The 21,310-nt window shown below is 35.3% G+C and overlaps 1 long non-coding RNA gene across 1 annotated transcript in view; it reads right to left on the reverse strand.

Annotated features, from left to right (window-relative positions):
* Positions 1–17,964: 17,964 nt before the first annotated feature.
* The window catches only part of LOC144286343 (uncharacterized), a 232,563-nt gene continuing 229,217 nt past the window's right edge, over positions 17,965–21,310 (reverse strand). The window contains exon 7 of the long non-coding RNA XR_013354413.1: positions 17,965–18,060. This is a non-coding gene — a long non-coding RNA (uncharacterized LOC144286343). The remainder of the gene's footprint in view (positions 18,061–21,310) is intronic.

Genomic DNA, 21,310 nt, shown 5'->3' on the forward strand with positions numbered 1-21,310 from the left:
CTCTGTGTATAATAAAAAGGCCTCTGGTCTGAGGACATTTTGGAAGGTAGAATAGTAATCCAACACCACATCTTTCTGAATTTATAGGTATTGAATTAAGACTGCCAGGCAAAAGTACCACTATGGTATGCAGTGTCATCCCAGCTACTAGTGTAATGCTTAAGCATCGTGAGTGCCTAGGTGACTTCCATTCCTTGCAGTGAGCCTTAATGGTGGGTTTGCTCTGTGAGCTCTATGTAGTAAAAACTCTGCATAACAAATACCTTCTCTGGTTCCTGTACAAAATATTCCCAATTATGTACAGTTTGCACGATAGGGAGGAGAAGAGATGTAAGGTCGGCTCTCTCTAACTGGAAGCAGAAGCCTTTAATCAGTATGTACTTCTCAGCTTGTGCTATCTCAAACAACCTAATTACTTCTATGGAAGAAAAAATCCATGCACATATTCAAATGGTCCACTGGAATCAAACAGCACATAAAAGAGACCATGAGATTAAAGGGCAAGAATGTGTAAAGTGAGTGAAGTAACATTTTGTTGCTTTTTTAGATTGAGTTCACATCTTTCACATTCACTTTGGAATTTACTGCTTAAGGATATGGGATTATCAGAAAAGCCTGACTGATCGATCAGGTTATTAATAAATTGTATCATATATTCAGCCACTTATCACTTACTCTGTTTTCTCTGCCCGCTGCCAGGGGTAGTTGCTCCGTTGAGGAGAATAAATAAGATGTTCTTCCCCTAATTTCCATGAAGCTTAGAGAAAGTACTTTGTGACTGATGATTCCCTCTTGGGGAAGTCCAGTCTACTACAACCAAACGGTTGTGAAGCCCTGGAGAATTTTATCTGAATGAATTTTATGGGAATTCTGAAATAAGCAAAACCACTGAAGATAATTGGTGAGTGAGAGCAGGCATTCAGAAGTAAGGCTTAGAAGCAGGTACTGGAAAGTAATTCCATTTTTTTTTCTAAAGCGAGGTCATGTTTTATGCTTGGAAATTGATTTTAAAGGTGTTTGTTGGATTATGAGAGAAAAGCCTGTAGTTACAACCTTTCACTCTGTTGGCTTTCAGATGAATGCCTGATAGCCATGGGGCAGGCACCCATATTTTTGCACTGTCTTTTGTGGTGTATGACTCTGCACTCCATATGGCAGCAATAGCAATTAAGGATAGCAGAATGGCTAACTATGTGCTATGCACTTAACTCTTTTTACTTTTCTCAACAACCCTCTAAGGCAGATACTATTATCATCCCTACAAAGGATGTAATTTCCTTAAGGTAAGTTACATAGCTGTTTGGTAAATATATGTGAGTTTCTGATATACTGGCAATTGAAAGTAAGAAAACTCTTGATAAACTAAATAAAAGATTATATAGTGGAAGGCTGATAACTAGGCTCTAGGGATGGATGGAATGTTTCTAGGGAACCAAGCAGTAGAAACGATGGCAGCAGGCATCCAGTCAGGCTCGTTCTAAAAAGGAGAAGTTTCCAATTGTCATGCATCTACCCTATAGCTGTACTTGGATGGGGCAAGGATAGACCTCCCACCAAACACTCTTGGAGTTGGAAACCATTATCTAGATTTACCATATTGCCAAAGGAGGTAAATACAAGAAGAAGGAGATATATTTATTAAAAGGAGAGCACGGGGATCCCTGGGTGGCACAGCGGTTTGGCGCCTGCCTTTGGCCCAGGGCGCGATCCTGGAGACCCAGGATCGAATCCCACATCAGGCTCCCAGTGCATGGAGCCTGCTTCTCCCTCTGCCTATGTCTCTGCCTCTCTCTCTCTCTCTCTGTGACTATCATAAATAAATAAAAATTAAAAAAAAAAATTTAAAAGGAGAGCACGATGTTCTTGAGAAAGGGGGAATGAGCACCATGTGGCCACAATTGTCCATGCTTGATAACACAATGGGGCCGCCTTTAAGTCCCATGCACTTAAACATTCCCAGGGTATATATGAACAACCTGTGTCTAGCTCAGGGGTAAATGCTATTATATGTATACGCATATTTCTTAATACTTAAGAAATTAGTATTAAAACATTAGGAAGGTTTATTAGGGATAGAAATTTATTTTATTTTTATTATTATTATTATTTTTTTAGAAATTTATTTTAAACTTAAGTTCTTTGACAACATTTACCTTTTTAAAGAGTATAACTGAATTTATACTCATTTTTTTCAAGGGCTGTTTATCATTTTGTCATAGACCTGAAAGAGTCCAAGTGTCTGCATTATCTTTCATCTTTCACACTTGCAAGATGAAAAAGTTTTAGAGATGTGTTTCTTAACAATGTGAATACAGTCAACACTACTGAACTATATACTTAAAAATGGTTCAGATAGCAAAATTTATGCTATTTGTTTTTTTACAACAATTGAAAAAAGTGAAATTAATCCAGATCTTTTCTTTAGGAAAAAGGCTATTTTTCATTATAAATGCATATGTCCTTCATGACTCAGTTAAGACATAAATCCAATCTGGAGTATTTCTGCTGTTGAATGATATACAGGTAATATACAGGTAAAGATGCTTTACAATTTCAGGTAGATGCATTATAATAATGCCAAAGTGATACACAACAGCATACTCTGTTACCCTCTATTTTTCATTTTTTTCCCTCAAAATCATATTAAGCATGATATACTAAACATGGCATACTCTAGAGGATTATGTCTTCCCTTCTAATGCTATCAAAGTTAATTTCCTGAACATCTTGACTTTAATTACCTCTTCAATGCCTGATGTAGAACTTTTTGCTAAAGTAGGAAATCGGGAAAATTAGATTGTTAAAATCTGCTTTTTTTTATTCATCTTTTTTTCTTACCTGAGCACAGAGGTGACTCAAGCATTCTGCAGGTTATAATTTGAAACACTGCCCAGAAGGATTGTTCTTCTACCCCAGACATATGCCTTTGAGAGTCTGGGCTGCCCCTGCCTCTCTCAATCATTGCTTTGCTCTACAATACTGTGCGTACATGGTACTTGTAACACTCCTCCGCCAGCCATTCATTCCCAATTTCCAGGCATATGTGATTCTTAGTAGCCACATTACACTTTCCAATTGTAATTCAAACAGGAACAGGCTGGATAGTTACTTGAGCATTCCAAATCAGTAGAGACTCCCAAATAGTGATGGATTTTAAGAAGCATCTTCTCAAATATAGAGAATTTGAATTTTATTAAGATTGAAACATGGGGAAAAGTGAAACCAATATTTGTTATCCTGTCCAATCAAAGCAGCAGTTCTTGTAAGAATATGAGACTTTTATATCCCAGCAAGAGACTGAAATAAGAGTAAGGCTATGAAATTAATCACAATGATATATTAATAAATGCCAAATTGTCATTAGAAAAAAGATATACTTCCTTCAGGAGAAGGCATGGTGCTTATTGGAACAAATAAAACAATACCTTGAATTTAAATATATTTCTTTCTTATAAAATAAAGTAGGCAGCGGAGCACGTCCTAGGCCAGAGGACTGCAAATTTACTAGATTCTGCTCATAATCCTTGCCATCCTCCCTCCAGGGGCTTTAACCTCACTAATGGGTATTAAAAGTTACGTTCAAGCTATAGACTGTCCTGTTGTTGCACACCTGAGGTGAGAGGAAAGAAAGGCTTTGAGTAACTATTTGCCCCTAGGTCTTTGCCAACTAGAAAAGACAACAAAGTTAGGGGACACACCCTAGGATCCAGACATCTATGTAATCAGGACATTTATTGAGCAAAATGTAATTGGCTTGTCAGAGCGGTGGACTTTTCTTTCTCCTCTGGAATACTGCCATTCTTACTTTTATTCCCACTGTATCTTTTATCTCTATACTTCATTTTATACTCTATTGTCATCATTTGACTATTTTTTATTTTTATTTCTTTTATACCTTGTGAAAGTATTCCATTCTTAATCTATCTTTTAAAAGTTTTTGCTAAATCTAGATCTGACTTTTCTCCTTCTTCATTGTTTTGCCATTTCACCCATTTGTTTTTGTCTTCTAATTCTTCTATAAAAATATATATTTAGCTCCCTTTTAAGGTAATAATTCATTTATTATGAAAATCACCTCAGAGTATTTTTTAGCACAAAATTTTTTTTCTCAATTTTTCTTCATTCTAATCTTCCAAACCATCTATTCTTTCTCTACTAATCTTTCTCTTGCCTTTCTGCTTTTAAATTTGTTTTTATTTTCCAACATGACCACACAATTGGTAGCCACGAGAATCTATGTCATTAATAGGATATTTTAAGAGCCCTCTTCTGCTCACATATAACTACCATGCTGGCTTCCCCTGATGGCTATGCTATCCATTCCAATATTGCTTCTTGAAAAACCACTGGGAGATAGAACTTGGAAGATAGTCTGGCTAACTCTGCTCAGGCTAAGACCTTTTTTCCTTCCATATTTGAAGTCTCAAGTTCAATGTCATGGAGTCTGAGAATTCTTTTTTTTTTTTCTTTAGTTGACATATAATATTTTACTAGCTTCAAATTGTACATGTAGTGATTTGACAATTCTATGCATTATGAAATGCTCACCATGATAAGTGTAATTAACACTGTCATCAGACAACACTATTACAATCTTATTGACTCTATTCCCTATGCTGTACTTTCCATCTCTGTGACTTATTTTTTATAACTGGAAGTTTGTACCTCTTTATCCCCTTTACCTATTTTACCCAAACTCCTCCTCCCATTCCCTCTGGCCACCACCAGTTTGTTCTCTGTATCTATGAGTCTGTTTTGCTTGACTTTACTAGTTACTCTCAATATGTACTACCATAACTCTCTGGTATTTTCACTGGTTTCACACTTACCACACAGAAACCATGTCAGGTTTGCTCACTTCACTTAGCACAGTCTTAGTTCACAATAGATGTTCAGTAATTGTTGAACAAAAAAAGTCGACATACCTGATTAATTGGGATGGTGTTGCTTTTCTTTGTAATAATTGTAAGTTTTTATTTAAGGAGCTCAGGATTTCTGATATTTGCCTCCATTAGTTCCTTGGACAAATTGAATAAAATCTTGTATCATGAGTCAGAAGAAGGGACCCTTCTGGTAAGAAGATACTTCTTCCTGGGAACTGGAAAATATACTCTATGCAGGTCCAAGGATGACATGACACATCAGATTAAGTTGCTTTTGTGAAGGGAGTTGCTGCAGATGTTCTGCCTCATGAACAAACACACAACAGAGGTTGCATTCTTGAAATAAATGAAGGTTTAGAGATTATCACTGGAATGTCCTCTCAATTACCACCATCCTTCCACTAAACTGTAAATCAGTGAAAATTTCTCAACCACAACCTCCCCTTTCAGTGTCTTTCCTTCTACCCATAGTGTCTTCAAGGCAATCTAAGATTTTTTTTCTGTCACACATCTCAAAATCCTTCCAGTTTTTGCCATTACCAATTCCAAAGACACATGCATATTTTCAGGTATTTGTTCCAGCAGCACCCCACCTCCCAGTATAAAAATCTATGTTGATTTCCTAGAGTACAACAAGTTAGTGGCTTAAAACAACTGAAATGCATTGTCTCACAGTTTTGCACCCCAGAAGTCAAAAATCAAGGTATTGGTAGGGCCATATTCTCTCAGAGGATCTAGGGAAAGGTCTGTTCCCTAGAACAGGTCAAGCTCCCCTCTGATTATCTTGTATCCAGATTTCACCTTTTTACAAGCATACTGACTACATTAGACTAGGTCCCATCTTAATGACTTTATTTAACTTGACTATCTCTGAAAGCATTTTATTTCCAAATAGAGCAATATTCTTAGGTATTATGGATTAGAATTTAAACATATCTTTTTGTTTAAGTTTTTATTTTAATCACCTCATGCTCATCACAAGAGCACTCCTTCATTCCCATCATCAATTTCACCCATTCCCCCAACCTCGACCTCCCCTCTGGTAACCATCAGTTTGTTCTCTGTAGTGAAGAGTCTGTTTCTTAGTTGGTTTGTCTCTTTTTTCCTCTTTTGCTTGTTAGTTTTGTTTTGTTTCTCAAATTCCACTTATGAGTGAAATTGTATAGTGTTTGTCTTTCTCTGACTGACTTACTTCATTTAGCATTACATTCTCTAGTTCCATTCATGTCACTGCAAATGGCAAGATTTCATTCTTCCTTATGGCTGAAAAACATTCCATTATGTGTATATATATTATATATATGTATATATTATATATTTTATATATTTATATATTTTATATATACTTTTATACATATTATGTATTAATATATATTTATATATATTTTATATATAAATATATATAAAACACATCTTCTTTATCCATTCATCAATCAATGGACACTCATTAGCCAAGATATAGAGTATCCATATCTTGACTAATGTAAATAATGCTGCTGTAAACATCAGGGTACATTATCTCTTTGAATTAATTTTTTTGAATTCTTTGGGTAAATACCTAGTCATGCCATTGCTGGATTACAGGGTAGTTCTATTTTTAATTTTTTGAGGATTCTCCATACTGTTTTCCAGAATGGCTGCACCAGTTTGTATTCCTACCAACAGTTCCTTTTTCTCTGCATGCTTGTCAACACATGTTGTTTCTTCTGTTCTTTATTTTAGTCATTCTGACATATATGAGGTAATAGCTCACTGCAGTTTTGATTTGCATTTCCCTGATGATCAGTGATATTGAGCATCTTTTCATCTGTCTGTTGTCCATCTGGATGTCTTTGGAGAAATGTCTGTTCATGTCTTCTGCTCATTTTTAAATTGGATTATTTGTTTTTTGGGTGTTGAGTTTTATAAGTTCTTTATATATATATATATATTGGATACTAACCCTTGATCAGATCTATCCCTTTATCTTCCCCTCTCATTTATAGATTTCCTTTTAGTTTTGTTGATTGTTTCCTTTGCTGTGCAGACATATTTTATTTTTGATGAAGTTCTAATAATCTATTTTTGCTTTTGTTTCCCTTGCTACACCCAATGTCAGAGAAATTACTGCCTGTGCTTTTTTCTGGGATTTTTATGGTTTAAGCATATGAGTTTTTTTGAGGAACACAATGCAACCTAAAATGTCAGCACTAGAGTTTATGAAAAAATGCATAGTTCTTTTAGCAAAGTGAATCCTACATGGTCAATTTGTAAATTTATAATTGATACACAATATCATATTATCATAATTCTGAATTTGCATCATGTAAATCAGGGGTCTGGGCCAATTATAGCCTACAAGCAAAATCTAGATTGATATCTATTTTTTAATTTAAATTCAATTTGCCAACCCAGTGCTCATCCCATCAAGTGCCCTCCTCAGTGCTCGTCACCTTGTTACCCCAACCCCCCCGCCCACCTCCCCTCCCGCAACCCTTTATTTGTTTCCCAGAGTTAGGAGTCTCTCATGGTTTGTCTCCCTCTCTAATTTTTCGCACTCAGTTCCCTTCCTTTCCCTTATAATCACCATTTCTTATGTTCCATGTATGAGTGAAACCACATGATGATTGTCCTTCTCTGATTGACTTATTTCACTCAGCATAATACACTGCAGTTCCATCCTCATCGAAGCAAATGGTGGGTATTTGTCTTTTCTGATAGCTGAATAGTATTCCATTGTGTGTGTGTATATATATATATATATCATCTTCTTTATCCATTCATCTATTGAAGGACATCGTGGCTCCATCCACAGTTTGGCTATTGTGGACATTGCTGCTATGAACATTAGGATGCAGGTGTCCCGGCATTTCACTGCATCAATATCTTTGGGGTAAATACCTAGTAATGCAATTTCTGGGTCAAAGGGTATCTCTATTTGTAACTTATTGAGGAATCTCCACAATGTTTTCCAGAGTGCTATACCAGTTTGCATTCCCACCAACAGTGCAAGAGGTTCCCCTTTCTCCACATCTTTTCCAACCTTTGTTGGAACCTTGTTCCAACCTTTGTTTCCTGTCTTGTTAATTTTAACCATTCTGACTGGTATAAGGTGGTGTCTCATTGTGGTTTTGATTTGTATTTCCCGATGGCAAGTGATGTGAAGCATTTTTTCACATGCTTCTTCACCATGTGTTTGTCTTCTTTGGAGAAATGCTTGTTCATGTCTTCTACCCATTTCATGACTGGATTGTTTGTTCTTTGGGTGTTGAGTTTAATAAGTTATTTATAGATTTGGATACTAGTCCTTTATCTGATATGTAATAATTTTTGCTTTTTTCCCCCTTGCTTTCATAGCTGTATCTTGCAAGAGTTTGCTGTGTCCAAGTTCAAAAAGGTTATTGCCTGTGTTCTTCTTTAGGATTTTGATGGATTCTTGTCTCACATTTAGATCTTTCAACTGTTTTGAGTTTATCTTTGTGTATGGTGGAAGAGAATGGCCCAGTTTCATTCTTCTGCATGTGGCTGTCCAGTTATCCCAACACCATTTGTTGAAGAGACTATCTTTTTTTTCCATTCTTTCCTGCTTTGTCAAATATTAGTTGACTGTTAAGTTGAGGGCCCATTTCCGGGTTCTCTGTTGTGTTCCACTGATCTATGTGTCTGTTTTTGTGCCAGTACCATACTGTCTTAATGATCACAGCTTTGTAATACAACTTGAAATCAGGGATTGTAGATTGGTATATATTTTTATAAATAAAGTTGTATTGGAACACAGATCGATTATTTGTTCACATTTTGTCTGTGGCTACTTTCACACTGTGATGGCAGAGTTCAGAACCTGTAAAGCATAAAATTGCTGTCCCTGTAAAGAAGAAGTTTACAGACCTCTGATTCAAATAATAACTCTCTTACTGAGTGTTGACCATGCACAAGCTCTGTATTCTGTGTTTTGCTTACTGTATATCATTTATTGCTTATTCCATCTGTAATAAATGAGGAAACTGAGTACAAAACAGTTAATATTTTTGCCCAAGATCAAATAGCTACTAAGGTGTGGGCTTAGAATCCTGTGGATTCCAAATGCTCACTTTCTTCTAAATTATATCTCCATAGTATAAAGCTTCTTGTCATCTGTGATATAATGAGAAAGATAATGGTTTTTGCCCCAGTTCCTGGGGCCCTTGAAGCTCTTAACCCTCTGAATTTCCTGAGCAATACAGGTGATAGGAGTATCTATTGTTTTAATGAGATAACCCTTGGTGGGTCCCTCCAATAGCTTCAGAATAGGGCTGGCCACTGGAAAGACAAAGCCTTAATTAGAAGTTTAGAATTCCTAACCACACCCTTGGGAGGGGAGGGGAGAGAAGCTAGAGATTGAGTTAATCATGTCTATGCAATGGCCAAAATCGTGCCTATGTAATGAAACTTCTGGTAAAAAACACTCAAATGACAGGGTTTAAGGTGCTTCTGAGTTGGAAAACATATCCACGTTTCTGGAGGGTAGCACCCCCAGCTCCATGGAGACAGATGCTCTTGTATTCAGGACTCTCTGGACATCTTTCTAGGTACCTCTTAATATTTTCATTTATGTCTATTTTAGTAAACTGTTAGCATCAATATAGCATTTTGCTGAGCTCTATGAGTCATTTCATCAAATTACTGAAACTGGGGGAGGTGTTCGCAACTTTGAGGCCAAGTAGGACAGAAATGTGGGTAACCTGGGGACTTGATATTTGCAACTGGCATCTAAAGTGAGGGCGTTTGTATGGGACCTGAGTCTGATGGTAACTCTCTGACTCTATATCTATCTATATATCACTTACCTTTCCAGGAAGTAACACTGGAGAGTATCTTTGACTATTTGGTTGGTGAATGAATGATTGCATCTAGTGGTTTTATTCATTTTATCCAGCTTTATTGAGATATACTTGACATATAACACTGTAGAAGTTTAAGGTATACAATGTATCAAAGTCCTTTTTTTTTCAATAAAAAACACACAATATGCACTACTGGAGGGAATTAAAAACATTTTAGAAAAAGAACCAATAGAAATTTGAATAACTCTCATATTTAAATTTTATTAATTTTAGAAAGTTTGTGATCGATTATTTTGATTTTTAGTGAATTAATACTTGAAGAATTTATTAATAATATTAAATTAAATTTTGTGTAATTGTTAATATTAATAATTTGAATAAAGTTATGTTAATTTATAATTAAAAAATAAAAGATAAAAACACACTTATACATTTTTTATGAAATAAAGTTTTACAAACCCTATATATCCCATTTTTGGTGACCTGTGATACTATGGATATACATGCATATAATACAATATAAATCAGTCATCCTAACTGTAATATATGATACATTGCTTTCATAAGTTACCCATGCAGGGTGAAAAATAAAAATCAGTTCTTAGATGCCTTAATCAGTCAATGCCCTAATACTCCCAAACCCCAATGAAGGAGAAAGATAGAATGTGTCATCTTGGTTTACAAATGGAAACAAAACAAAAAAATATATACAGAAAGACAAAGCAATTGGTCCAAAGTCATAAAAAAAAGAATGACAGACTAAAGATTCTTCTGAAGCTCCCCTGGCTCAGACTTACTTACTCAGGAGTTTAATCAACCAAAGGGTTTCAAAAAGAGTGACACAAATATATTGATAGGTTTTTTCTTTAATCTTTGAAAGGGAGTCTGATGATAAATTTAGTAGTGCTGTTTTCTCTCATAGTACACTTGTGTGTGTGTGTTTTTATGAAAGCTACATCTCAATAAGTTAAAGAACATACTCTTAAAAGGAAGCCTTCTTAATCAATTTCCAGATATAGTTCTCATCAAAATTAAAATATTACCATTTTAGGGGATTTTGATGAAGTTATGTTCTACTGTGACAAAGGCAACATAATTCTAGAGTGGCTGAGACTCTTAACTTTGAATTAAGTCTTCCAGACTGTGCTCATTCAGACGTGACTGAATCAAGTCAATGGGTATAGCCTGATGTACATCTTTTTTACCTTCAAAGAAATGCAAAAAACATGTCAATATTTACTAATGACTGTTACTATAAAGGGAATGTGGTTATTTTGATAAATGCAACTAATAATATACACAATCTCCTTTACACATTAGGCATTGTTTTGAAGCTATGTTCCATGAATTTAAAAACTAAGGATGAAAATATTTGGGTCAAAAGAAAACATAGTGGGGCACCTGGGTGGCTCAGTGGTTGAGTGTCTGCCTTTGGTTCAGGTCATGATCCTGGGGTCCTAGAGTCAAGACCCAAAATCGGGCTCCCGACAGGAAGCCTATTTCTCCCTCTGCCTATGTCTCTGCCTCTCTCTGTGTCTCTCATGAATAAATTAGTAAAATCTTAAAAAAAAAAAAAAAAAAAAAGAAAAGAAATCATAGCAGTATACTCTTCATATTACAGAATTTCATTTGCTTCTTTTATGGATGTTGTCTCCAACTTCAGCCCATCTCTCTAATGATCTGTTTCTCAAACTTAGGTTTCTACTCTGTGTCCTCAGTCATCTGTGTCAATTTGATCATTCTGCATACCCTATTTCTTTCCTTTATCAGCTTCACTTCTGACTGCAAATCTGATATTTATGTCCATTTGATCTTGATTTGACCCATGTTTTTCTATTGCATCCTGAATGTGGATATATTCCATGAATAGGTAGCCTCTTGGTTTGCCACCAGCTTATTCTGGACTTCCTGAGGGCAAAATGTGCTTCACCATTTTTGGCTTCTTTCTTGCACAATTAAAGTGTGTATTAGTAAAAAATATCAATACAAAATAATGGGGTGATAGGAAATATTATTAATGATTTTGTGTGTGTCATATTTGTAATTACTTATTCTTCCTAAACACATGAAGTTTTGAATCCACACATCTTGTTTTATTTATTACCATTTACCAATAAATGATTTTACTCTCCAAAAATATATTTGAATTCCATAATGTTCAACTTTCATGATGTGAACCTAAGGAAGGTGTGTTATTAGCTATTTCAATTAAAGTGTATTTAGGGATGCTTGAGTGGTTCAGCAGTTGAGTGTCTTCCTTCAGCTCAGGACGTGATCCTGGAGGCCCCGGGATCGAGTCCCACATCGGGCTCCCTGCATGGAGCCTGCTTCTCCCTCTGCCTGTGTCTCTGCCTCTCTCTCTCTCTCTCTCTCTGTGTCTCTCATGAATAAATAAATAAAATCCTTAAAATAAAATAAAGTGTGATTTAAAGATCAAAGTGCCTCCCCCCCAAAACTCAGTACATTTCAAAAAAATTGGTATTTACTTGTAGAGATTTAGGATTATATAATCAATTTACCTCATTAATTAAAATTAATTAATAAAAAATTAAATAAAAGTTATTTCCATATACGATATACATCACAGTAGCTCAACATAATTATTAAAGGAAGCTGTCAACCTCATTACAGAAGTTTTCAGAAACCAAATCATAACCAAAGATAACTGAGTTATCAGTTACTTTTCCTTGCATTATTGGTAAATCTACTAAGAATTTTCTATAAAATGAGGTACTTTGGTTTCACGTAATTTCTTAGAGTTCTATTGTTTTATAGGATTTCTCCTTTCTGCATGCTTATCCTTTTTATAGGCAAAGGTTGTTGTTCAAGAAAGGTTTGTAATTTAAACATTCCACAGAGTTACTAAATATCACTGACTATGGTGTATTCGTGGGAGTTCCTGTGCTAGGATTTGAGCACATAGTTCATATTTCAGTTATTAACATGTCTTTATAAGGGTAAAATAAGGGTGGATAATGCAGCAGAGACTGATTATAATTCTCAGACATTGTCTCCATCCTTTATCCCCTAATCTCTTAAGATCTAGTGTTCCACAATGACAAATTTTCCCTGAAGAATACTGTCCCTTTCTAAATATGTTTGTATATAGAGACAGCTAGTAAATCCAACAGAGATATAAGTTGAAAGCAAAACACTGTTTCATTGCACAGATTTAGAGAGGGCAACCACGCCAAATAAGTTATAATTACGGTGTGGTACACATTGCAATACAGAATGAAGAACTTCTGGAACAGATGAATTTGATCAGTATGCCCCAAGATGTCAGAGATTTCATAGAGAATGTGACATTTGTTAATGTACTTGCGTTTGGAGCTACTTTCTACTTGTTAGGGACGCTGCCTGATTCATGAATCGTTCAGTAAAGCCAAGTAAAGCCAATTAGATCTTAAAAATATACTTGATTGATTTTTTTTTTTTTTTTGTAACTTCACACTGGAAAATAACACCTAGGAAAGGAAATGAGAGATATCAGATAGGACAGGGCACCTGTAAGACAGCAATGCAAATGTATCAAAACTCTGCCATCCTACTGGGATCTCAAGCCCACACTGCCTGATAGAGGAGCCCTGCACTAGGAGAAAATGTTGAGGCCCTTGTTCATTTATTACCTAGGGGATGCCTCCAAAACATGCCCTTGGGCACCACCACCTCTCTCAGTCACTGGCCAGAGGCTATCCCCAAAATAATGTGACCTTAGCTTTAAACCTAGGGCCAACTCCAACAAGTCAATAGCCAGAGGCTATCAATTCAACTATTGTCCCCAGATTTAGGAAGTGAGTCCTTACCTGAAGATGGATCTGAGTAGCATGCCTACCCATCTGCCATGCCACTTAAATAAAAGGGGTAGTTAATTTATATAACACAAAATCTACTACTCTTGGCAGTCAATTTGGTTAATATATTAATAATAATTTTGTAGAAGGAAGGAGAGCAGAATACGCCACCTCAAAATGTATCTGTCCCTTTGTCATAAGGATTATCTTGAGCTGGTTAATTTTAAGAAATAGCAGACATAGGGTAAGTTCTGAAAAACAAGTAGAAGTTACCCTTTGGTGAGAGACATTTATATTTATAAGAGAAATCTCCACATGGAAGGGCATCTTCCTCTATCAGGAAGAAGCAGGTGACTAAATCTCTGTAGAAACTCTTCACAGTGCAGAAGTAAATGGCCTGAGCTTATTTTTTTTATTATGGTAGTGTCTTAGCCAAGGACCTAGAAGGATAGAGGGAAACTACCTTTTCTGCCCTACAGTAGTACACCATAAAACATCATCTACTTGACTGTAGTTTAATTATTTGGTTAGTGTTTGTTGTCATTATTTTAATAACATGACTGATTTTATCTTGGATTTGCAAAATCTCTGGTGAACTCAACTTGGGCCCAGACAGAGAAGTAAAGTACAGAACTTCAGATGGCTTGATTTCCACTGAAAAATAAAAGCAGCATATTGTGGCTTTTGCTAACATGGAGTTATAGCATTATCGGTGAACTGTACTTATTTTTAACTTAGTGAAATCCTACCGTATCCTTCCCTTACCCTTGACTAGATAGAGTTAGATGGTGCAAATAAGAGCCATATAATGCATATGGGACATTGGAGATATCCCAGCAACATTAATCTCTGAGCTTTCTGCCAACCAAAAAGCCTGAGGACACATAAGTAGCCATGGGGGAAACAGATTTATGAGACAGTTGAACTAGAATTCCTTAAAGTTAAATCCAGATTAAAGTTACAATCATATTCTTGACAAAAAGGGGTAACAATCTTTCTAAATTGCCCTTGCACTTTCTTCCAGTATTTTCCATTGGGCCTAGCTGATATGGGGTAGAAAAGATCAAGGTTTGGAGTCATAAGACCTGCATTCCAAACCAATCTGTGGGGCCAAATAACTATACGACTGTGGATAAATCAGCTCGAATATGTGAGCCTCCATTTTCTCATAGATAAAAATGCTAATAGCATCTTATACAGTAATTGTGTTAGTCAAAAGACATAATATATGTGAAAGTGTCATGAGAATAATATGAAAATATTCTTGTTTAAAAATATAAGAAATTAATGGGAATATCTGGCTGTGGGGGTACTAAAATGTTTGCTGCAGTAAAGTTAAGGAGAAATGACTAGAGATTTGCCCTCAACTACCCTCAATTACACCATTTGAGCTGGTGTCCCAGCTGGAGTGCTGCTCTCACCTGTTATTTATGTTGTGATTTGGCACAGGTCCTTCCTTTGTCAAACTTGTCTAATCACTGAAGGTCTCTCTCCACTTTGTAATTTCTTAAATCTTTATGCTAACATGTTGCCTTATATTATTGGTTTATTTGTATGTACTTTAACTGAATGGCACAAGTATTTGACTTGGAATCAGGAGAGAAGGGTTTTATCCCGGTTCATTCTTTACATTACATTTCTTTGTTACAAAATAGGGAAAGTAAATATAAGGAGTTTTAATATCCCTTTCTACTAGGAAAAAATGTATTATTCTACTGCTTAGAGCTCTCTCTGGGAAAAATCTTAAATGTGTGTGTGTGTGTGTGTGCATGTGCGTACATGCCTGTATTCCCCCCACCCCCACTGAAATGCTAATTTTCAGTCTTGTGTGCTGCTCTCTTAACCTCTGCAATCATGCAAGAAAGTAAAAATGAAATCTTTACATCAAAGAGCTCCTACCTGAGGATTAAGTTCTGTGACTCCCCCTTAAAGATTCAAACCATTTATCCATGCCTTATATGAGCCAATAATTCAATCTTATATATCTAATAGTGTATTAAGATCCAATTTCAAAGTTGTTCAAATATATCGACTATAAGGAACTTTAAGGCATTTCTTTTTTATGACTCACAGAATGTGAACATAATGATCAAAATTGTGAGTAAAAAATGAATCTATTACATAATTATTTAAATGAGCTCCACGATATTATAATTTTAAATTTTTTCTCTATGTCAGATAATTAAATTTGGCTTGCTAATTTTAAGCTGCCTCAGGACTCATCAGGCAAATTAAACACATACACTTCATCTCAACAGTGTTCACTAGAATGTCTTACCTCTTTCATCTTTACTGGAGTTCATGAGACAATCCCCAACCTTCTTCGGGAAATCCTGCCACATGGATTCTTGGTCTCATTCCACACTTAGCAGCCTTCCTTCAGAGTTGTTCTCCAATTTCTACATGTATGGAAACAGGAGTAAGAAAATCACATATCAGTGTTTTCCAAACACTCTGCTCTAACTTCATTCTTACAGCTTTGCTAGGAAGGCATTTGAGAGCCTTAGTATCTAATCTGAATAGGTAACTTTGCATCCCCTGTGCTTCCTATCCTTTATACCCATGAAATGTTATGCCAGTATTGTCTCTAGTATGTGTGCAGACATTAATAAGATTTGCTTATGTTTATGAAATACCCCTTTCATTTTATCTTCTGTAATGAGTAATTATGTGTGTATGTGTGTGTATGTGTATGTTTCTTCCCATAGTTATGATCCCAAGCTTAAAAGTTTGACAAGTACTTATTAGCATTTGATGGATACCTAAATTTATATTTGCTTAAATTATACCATTCTATTTTATCATAATTGAATAATTATTTACCTATCCATTAAGGTTTTTTCATTCCTTCTTTCTTTCCTTTCTTCTTCTTTCTTTCTCTTTTCCCTGTTTTTAATTTTTTGTGTTTCTCTCTTTCCATCTACACAACTTTATTAGTACATTTTAGAAGCAAAGTGCCCTACAGTTTCTTGGCATTCAATCTAAGCTTAGAGCATTTTGACCTTGAATACTGCCAAGACGTTCCCATGTGTCTTGAATCCAGGTGTGGTTGCTAAGATACATTATTAATCTTCCAATAAAAAAAATAGAGAGGTCAAGGTGTGAAGAAGGTATGTTTACTAAGGAGCCTTGTTGATGGATTTTGTTTAAAATTTGAAATACTTCATGAAATTAGAAAATATTTTAACTTTTTCAGTTGTTTTTCTTCCCTTTTTAAAATGATTAAGTATCTCAATTCAAAGAGAGAAAGCTGTACATTTTTACAAATTGCAGGATATAATTTTTTGAATTATAGTTTTTATTCTTTAGCCATTTATGTCATATAGCATATTCCTTTCCAAAAATTGATATGACTTTTAATAAAAGATTAATTGCCATAAAGAATAAATTTTTAAAATACACAAGAGTAGGGGCTCCTGGGTGGCTCAGTCTGTTAAGCATCTTTGGCTCAGGTCATGATCTCGGGGTCCTGGGATCGAGCCTCGCATGTGGGCTCCCTGCTCATCAGCAAGCTTGTTCTCCCTCCCCTCCTCTTGCTCTCTCTCTCTCTCCCTTTTTCTTTCTCAAATACATAAATAAAATCTTTAAAAGAATACACAAGAATAGTACGAGGACATAGAAATGTGAGGCTAATATAAGTAATGTGACTGATCATTAATTTGTATCTCTAGCTTTTTGAAACCTGAAATATAAAGCTAAACTTGCTAAATTATATAATTCCAGTGGTTTCATAAAAGGTTTCTTAATGTTTATCAAGAAATGCAGACATTTTCATGAAAATAAATTTCTTAATTTTTGTTTGTGGGGGATATTGAATGCCATGGTGATCCAACAATCATGCTGCCAGAATAAGCAGCAGTAGCAGCAGCCCACATAGGAGTCTCCTTAAACATTTGCTGAACTGAGTTCAACTAATCTCTGCCCCCACTCCCTTGCTCAGCACAATGGATGGACTCTCATGAGCTTTTCTCAGTGTGTTTATAGTTGGTTATTAAAGTCTCCAGCCTACCCCACCTTACTATTGTAACAAAGGGCATATTCATATGTCCATCAGACCTGCATGTCAGTCCTAGCACTCAATTCATTAGTTCTCTACCTTGGCCAAGTTAGTTATCTTCTTTATTCTTTATTCAACTGTATAAAGAGCTAGAAATAGTCTCTATCTCATGGAACATGAGCATTAAATGTAATGTTATTACACATATGAAATACATAGCACAGTGCCTGAGTCACAGCAAGTCCTAGATAAATGTTAAATCTCAATATTTTTATGTTTCTAAAATTCAAATCTGAAAAAAATAAAAATAAATAAAATTCAAATCTGAGCATGTCACTCCATTATTTAAATTTCAACAAATTATCAATTGCCCACAGAATGAAATCTCAACTCCTAATTGTGGCATGCAGAATTGTCTACGAGTAAGTTCTCTGTTTCCTGCTCAGAGTACCTGGCCTCTTCATTCTCTTTATATCAATCATACAAACCTTGTTGTCCATAATCCCATGCCATGTTGTTGTGGAAGACTAATATCTCAGTCTTAAATATCTGCTGGCCTCTTTCATCTTTTCCCCTCTTTCATCCTGTAGGTGGATAGGTACTCATTCATTTGTCGTAAGTCACAAATATCACCAAGATAGAACTTTCCCTAAACTACCGGGTTTTGGAGATTTGTTTTATTCTTTAGCTCTTCCTACTTTATGGACTTCTAAAATCATACTTTTCATAATCTCTTAGACTTGTTTATACTATGATATGTAAATAAGTTATATCATGTGCCCAAATAAGTATATTTTTAAAATTCTTCTAATACATGAATATTTTTATTTCTGAAAGATATTCATATACAACTCCATAAATACATTTGTACCTTATAAATATGTACAAAACCGACCTGAGAAGGGATGAAATAAATATGTAACCAGAAATATGAATATTTTTGTCCATTTGTCTATGGTCCTCAATGTCAAACTTGTTCTAGAGACCATTGGTTTATTTGACCATAAACTCATGTAGAATAGAGGCTCCAGGACTAGGCATGGTGCCCAGCTTGAGTGCTGGTATTAAAAAATTATTGTTTGTAGAGTGAATGAATTAATAAATATTTATTTATATTGGTCATGAAAAAGAACAAAGTATTTTGGTGGGAATAAATAAAGCAGCCACCAGTTTATAATTTTATGGATCTCTAATTTGTTCTAAGGTCAGAGTTCAGAATATCTAGGCAGTGGACAAATAATAATAAAATAACAATAATATTAGGTGTTATTTACTGAGTGAGTGTTATAGACAATGGACTAAACAGGCAGCATATCTTTTAATTTATCTTCTTTGGATAACACCTATTTTTTCCACTGTGAATTTTTTCATAGAAAGTGAAGAAAGGAATTTAAGTTTGAGTAGTGAAATTGAGATCTTAAACGACAACAACAACCCTGGAAGGCAGCTATTCTGATTTCCTCATTGATAGGTGATCCAAATACTATATGTGCAGATTTAAGATAAAGATAGTACTATTACTATTATTACCGCCACCAACACTACTATTACTAATAAAATACCATCACTAAAGTTTACTGATTACTTCCCCTTAACCAAGAATGGTTCTGAATCTTTTTACATCTCTTAATTATCTTAATTCTCACCCAACTCTATGGGTTAATTAATATTATCTCCTTTTTGCAGATGAGAAAACCAAGGAACAGAGAGTTTTAATAGTTCAAGATTACAGAGCTACCAGTGATGTAGCGAGGATTTGAATGCAGGTGTTCTGGCTACAGAGCCTACAATTTTGATAATTATTTCAAACTGCCTTTCACACATCTTATTCAAATACTTCTAGGATTAATTAATGATATGGAAAAGCAAAATAAGAGGATCATATGTCCATTGTAATCTGTGGTCAATAATTGAGATCAGAATTTTAAGTGACTGAGTGTATATACTAGATTCCATAACATTTTAGCAGAGCCTTTTATAATTGAACCATACAATTAGTCTTGAGTGTTTTAAAGACAGATGAGTTCATAAAGTGAGTAAAAGCATGTGTGCATGTTCAAAGCACCTTTCTTTTCTTTATCTACATTTGATAGAATAGTTGGCATTGCTGCTAAAGTCTCTATATAATGACTTAATCAAATGAGATATCCCTTTGGTATGCTAATTATAATTATGATACCTTGGAACCTCATTAATTGGATTTTTTGGTTATTTTATTGGCAGTCAGATAAAGTTCTCTCCTACTGTGAATGGTCACAAAGTATGACATTACATTACAACTGAAAAGTAATTATCTTTATTGTACAATATCAAATATATCAAGTTAAAGGTCGATGGTATGTAAACTTTGCTATTAGATTTAAAATGTCCCTTTTTTATTGCACTATATGTATAAACACCTTAGCTGAGCTTTTGCACTTTAGCTAGAATATGAATTAATAAATAATAATTTGCTATTTAAAAGTATGAGAAATATAATTACAAAGACCTTACATTTCTACCTCAGTTGAAATATATGTGGAATTTTTCCAGTTAATTGTTATGAAATACTCTATGCCCTTAAGAGTGCTGCTGCAAGTTTAATCATAAGTAGTTCACTTGTCTTATCAGTTCTTATAACTTAACAACCCTTGAGCTCAAAAATCCTATTGGCCTGATCTTGCAGAAGACCATGAATCTACTGGCCTGGTAAGGTATAATGTCTCTCAACCAAATGAAATAAGTTAGGCTTCCCAATTTCAATAACTGATGTGCTGAACTAAGTGAAAACAGATACAAAAAAAGCAGGTGAATGGTATAGTATAATCTCCCTTTTTACAAATAACAGAATGCAGTTCAGCTGGCATACTGTTGTGTAGCATGCACCTCAGGACTGCTTTGACCAGAAATTACACCACTGGGTCACCTGGGTGGCTCAGTCAGTTAAGTGTCTGCCTTTGGCTCAGGAAAGATCTCAGGGTCCTGAAATCCACCCCTACATCAGGCTCTCTGCTCAGTAGGTAGTCTGCTTCTCTCTCTCTCCCTATGCATGCTCTCTCTCTCTCTCTCTCACACACACACACACACTACCAAGTAAATAAATAAAATCTTTAAAAAATAAATTACAACATCTTCCAATCTCCAATGGAAGCAAAATCAGAACTCTAGACCTGCAGTGTCCAATAAATACCCACTAAGCATGTGTGTCACATGAGCACTTGAAATGTGACTTATCCACATTGTGATGTGCTCTAACTATAAAATACATGCTGGATTTCAAAGATTTAATACAAAAGAAAAACACCCTGAAGATAAGATATTTAACTGATCATTTTTATATCGGTTATATGTTGAAATAATCATGGCATGAATATAGTGGGTGACATACAATATATTATTAAACTTAATGTCACCTGCTCTTTTTATTTTTTTAGTGTGGCTATTAGGAAATTCGAAATGACACATGCAGCTCACATTTTATTCTATTAAAAAGCTCTGCTCTAGACCTCCAGAGGAAGAGCAGTGGGGGCCTCTGTGTCTTCTGCAGACTGAATTCTGAGCACTTTTACTAGCCAACTGCCTAGGGGTCATAGCTTGTTTCACAGCTTGTCAATACAAGAGAAAGTCAAAGAAAGTATCACGAGGAACAGTGAGACAAATAACAGGCTCCTTTTAGGAAGGAATGTTTAACAGAGCAAGGAGAAAAGCAACAGGTAAAACTGCAGACCTCCGCTTGCTTCCTGGTGAAATGCCTCTGTCTTTTTCTTTTTCTCCTTTGTCTTTTTGCCACATGAGAGAGAAGAAAAGAAGTGTAGAGAGTCAGCTCCCCACGCCGGGAAGCAAAGAGCAGGACGG

Source organism: Canis aureus, chromosome 16 (assembly GCF_053574225.1).
Source record: "Canis aureus isolate CA01 chromosome 16, VMU_Caureus_v.1.0, whole genome shotgun sequence".
In the NCBI taxonomy this organism is placed as follows: Eukaryota; Metazoa; Chordata; class Mammalia; order Carnivora; family Canidae; genus Canis; species Canis aureus.